Below are 4,728 nucleotides of genomic sequence, written 5' to 3'. Positions count from 1 at the left end.
GATGCCACTGTTACTGGCCTCCTCATACACGAGCAGAGTACAGTAGAGCAGTGTAGAACACAGAAATCCACCGGATTTCAGTGTATATCGCAAAAGTCAATGCCACCCTCCACTAACCAATCCAAACTTAACATAACTGACGTAGCTTAACTTAACATATCGCGGCAGGGCCACAGTTGCTGACCTCCCCAGAGACGAGCAGTTTATAGTGGTGCACAGAAGGGTGCTGAAATCCACCGAATGGCAGTGTACAGCACAAAAATCGAAGCTGCCATGTCCAAACAAAACCACACCTAACCTAACTATTCGCATCATATCTCAGCCTAGTTTGACGAGACCTCAACTTCTGGAATCCACAGGACAAAGCGGAGAACGCCAGAGCATAGTAGAGCGCCGAAATCCACCGAAAAGCAGTGTCAAGCACAAGAGTCAGAGTTAGACAAACCAAACGTGACCAAACCCAGCTAGCCAAACGCAACGTACCCAACGTAACCTAACTCAACCTAGCACAACGAGACAACCATTGCGGGCATCCACAGAGACAAGCAGAATGTAGTAGAGCACAGTAGACCGCAGGAATCCACAGAATAGCAGTGCAAAGCACAAAGGTAGAAGTACCCAATCTTAACCTAGACAAGCGTAACATACCCAAACGTTACCTAGCATAACCTAACATGGCGAAACCACCATTGCTGGTCTCCACAGAGACAAGCAGAATATACCAGAGCACAGTAGCGCGCAGAGATCCACCGCATTTCAGAGAATAGCGCAAAGTCGAAGATATCCAGAACTAACCTGGCAGAACCTAACCAACCGGAACGTAGTATAACTCAACATAACTTGCCGCAACCACTGCTGCAGGCGTCCCCAATGCCAAGCACAATATAGTATAGCACGGTAGATTACTGGTATCCTACACATAATAGCGTATAGTACGAGAGTAAAAGCTATCTTAACCAAAATCAACCTATCCTAATGAAACAAAATGTAACCGAACTCAAGCTAACGTGCCACGACCGCCACGGCTCGCCTCCGCATAGCAGAGCGGAGTATAGTGGAGCAATGTAGCGCGCGAAAATGCACGGAACAGCAGTGTATGACACAAAAGTCAAAGAAGTCCTTACCGGACATTCCTAACCTGACCCAAAGATACGTAACTTAACACCACCTAAACTGCCGAGACCACTATTACTGGCCACCATCTGGCCAAGCAGAGCACATTAGTGCGCAATAGAGCGCAGCAATCCTCGGATAGCAGTGTGTAGCACAAAAGTCTAAACGATCCTATCCTAACCTCACCAAACGTAGCACATCGAAATGCAGCATAGCTCAACTTAACGTGCCGAGACCACTATTGCTGGCCTCCCGATACCCAAGCAGAATATACTACAGCACAGCAGGGCGCAGAAATCCACCGTATTGCAGTATAGAGCATAAAAGCCAAACAAACTCCGACCTAAGCAGAATATACTACAGCACAGCAGGGCGCAGAAATCCACCGTATTGCAGTATAGAGCATAAAAGCCAAACAAACTCTGACCTTACCTGTCCTCACCTAACCGAACCAAACATAGTGTAACTTATCTTGACGTAACGTAATCGATATTGCTGCCCCCACCCTGAAGCCATGGAGAGCATATTAGGGCACACTAAAGCGCAGAAATCCACCTCATTGCAGCGAGTAGCACAAAAGACGTAGATATCCTAACCTAACCTGACGTACCCTTATCTAACCGAACGCAGCATAACACAACATGGCGTGCCGCGACCACTGCTCCTGGCACCCCCAGAGAAATCACAGAAATCCAACGAAATACAGTGTATATCACAAAATTCGGAGGAATCCTAATCAATCTTAACCTAACCTAACATAACCGAGAGCAACCTAACTCAACCTAACGTACCGAGACCACTGTTGCTCCCCTTCCCAGCACCAAGCAGAGAATATTGGAGCGCAGCAGAGCTCTGAAGTCAACCGAATAGCATTGCAATGCACAGAAGTCGGATCTAACCTCTCCTAACCAAACCAAACGTAACATAAGCAAACGTAAGGTAACTCAAACTAACGAGCCGTGACCACTATTTCTGGCCTGCGAAGAGCCAACCAGAATATACTAGAGCACAGTTGATCGTAGTAATGTGTTGCATTTCAGTGCATGGCGTAAAAGTCAAAGCAATCATATCCTAACACAACGTGCCCTTACCTAGCCGAAAGTAATCTATTTCATCTAACGTGCGGCGACGACTGCTGCTTCCCTCCCGAGTGTGGAGCAGGGTATAGCAGGGCAATGTAGAGAGCAGAAATCCAACGAATTGCAGTGTAGAGCAAAAAAGTCAAAGCTACCCTGTCCCATCATAACCAAATGTAACATGACCAAACGCAACATAACTCAGACTAGCATGCCGAGACCAATAATGCTGGCATCCTCAATACCCAGCAGAATATACAAGAGCACAGCAAAGCGCAGAAATCCAACGAATAGCAGTGTATAGCACACGAGCCGAAGTTATCCTATCCTAACCTGACCAAACATAACGTAAACGGACGTAACGTTACCCATCCAGACGTGTCACGTAAGCCATTGCTGGCCTCGCGAGAGCTAAGCAGAGTATAGCAGGGCAATTTAGAAAGCTTCAATCGCCCGAATAGCTGTGTATTGGAAAAACGTAAGAGAAATCCTAACCTAACCTAACCAAACGTAACCTAACCGAACGTAGCATAACACAACCCAACGTGCCGAGACCACTATTGCTGGCCTCGCCAGTGCCAATCAGAGCATACTAGAGCACAGTAGAGCGCAGAAATCCGCCTGACAGCAGTGTATAGCGCAAAAGTGGAAGCAATCATAACCAAACCTTGCCCATCATATCCTAACCAAATGTAATATAACAAAACCCATCGTGTCGCGAACACTATTGCTGGCCACCTCAGAGTCGAATAGAGTTTAGGAGAGCAATGTGGAGCGCAGAAATCCACCGAATGTCATTGTATAGCACAAAAGCCAAAGCTACCCTCTCCTAACCTATCCAAGCGTAACATAATCGATCACAAAATGACCGAGACTAACGAGCCGAGACTAATGCTGCTGGCATTCATATAACCAAGCATACGGTACTAGGGCACAGCAGCGCGCAGAAATCCGCCGAATAGCAGTGTTTGCACAAGAGCCAAAGCCATCCTAACCAAACTTAACGATACCTAACCTAACCAAACGTTACCTTGCTAAACCAAGCGTGCCGCGAGCACTGTTGCTGGCCTCCCCGGAGAGAAGCGGATGCTAGTAGAGCAACGCAGTGTACAAATATTGACCGAAATGCAGTGTATAGCACAAAAGTCAAAGGTATCCCAACCTAACACAAACAAACCTAACCGAACCAAACGTAACATATCTCAACGTAATGCGCCGCGGCCACTATCTCTGGAACTCCCTAAGTAGGGTACACTAGATCACAGTAGAGCGCAGAAATTCACCGAAGAACAGTGCACAGATGTCAAAGCTACCCTGGCCTAACCTAACCAAACGTAACACGACTCAACCTAAGGTGCCAGGACAACTATTGCTGGCCACCCCAGATCCATGCAGAACATATTAAAAGAGAGTAGGTAGCGAAATCCGTGGAATCGCAGTGTGTAGCAGAAGAATCAAAGATATCCAGGCCTTCGCATACTACCATAAAATAACCAAACGTAACTCGACGCAACCTAACATACCGCGGCCAATATTTCTGGCCTCTCCAGAGCAAAGCAGAGCATATTAGAACACAGCAGAACGGAGAAATCCACCGAAATGCAGTATGGGGCACAAAAGTAAAAGGTGCCCTATCCTAACCTAACAAATCGTAACACCACAAAACGTAACTAAGCACATCCAAACGTGCCGCCACCAATAATGCTGGCCTCTCCAGAGCCAAGCAGAACACATTCGTGGAGAGTGGTGCGCAGAAGTAAATAGAATCGCAGTGTACAGCAGGAAAGTCAAGGATACCCAAGCCTAACCAAATTCAACGTATCCTAACATAACGAAGCCTAACTCAGCATAACGTGCCGCGACAAGTATTGCTGGCATACCCCGGACCAAGCAGAATATAGTAGAGCACAGTCGAAGGCCGAAATCATTTGAACGGCTGTCTATAGCACACAGGTCGAGGATAGACTGTCCGAGATTAGCATAACATAACCAAACCAACCGTAACGCATCTAAATCTAATGTGCCGAGGCAACTATTTCTGGTCTCCCCAGAGCCACCCAGAATGTACTAGGGCACAGTAGAGCGCATAAGTCGGCAGCATCACCGTGTATATAACAAAAGTGAAAGATATCCTATCGTAACATAACCAAACGTAACGCATCCAAACGTAACATAACTCAACCTAACACAACGAGACCACTATTGCTGGCCTCCGCAGAGGCAAGCAGAATGTACTAGAGCAGAGTAGTGCGCAGAAATCCAACACACTGAAGTGAATAGCACAAAATCCGTAGATGTCCTGACCCAATATGGCCTAGCAAAACCTACCGAAACGTAGCGTTGCTCAACATCACGTGCCGCTACCAATCCTCCTGGCCCACCCAGAGCAAGGCAGAATATTGTAGAGCAGGGTAGGTCACAGCGATCCACCGAAGAACAGTGTATTGCACGAAAGTCACAGCTCACCTGACCAAATATTACCCAACATGACCTAACCGATCGCAACATAACTAGGCCCAAAGTTCCGCGGCCAATACTG

The sequence above is a fragment of the Eufriesea mexicana genome, unplaced genomic scaffold (genome assembly GCF_001483705.2).
Source record: "Eufriesea mexicana isolate 0111107269 unplaced genomic scaffold, ASM148370v2 scaffold723, whole genome shotgun sequence".
Taxonomy (NCBI): domain Eukaryota; kingdom Metazoa; phylum Arthropoda; class Insecta; order Hymenoptera; family Apidae; genus Eufriesea; species Eufriesea mexicana.
Note: the sequence above shows the minus strand (reverse complement) of the source record.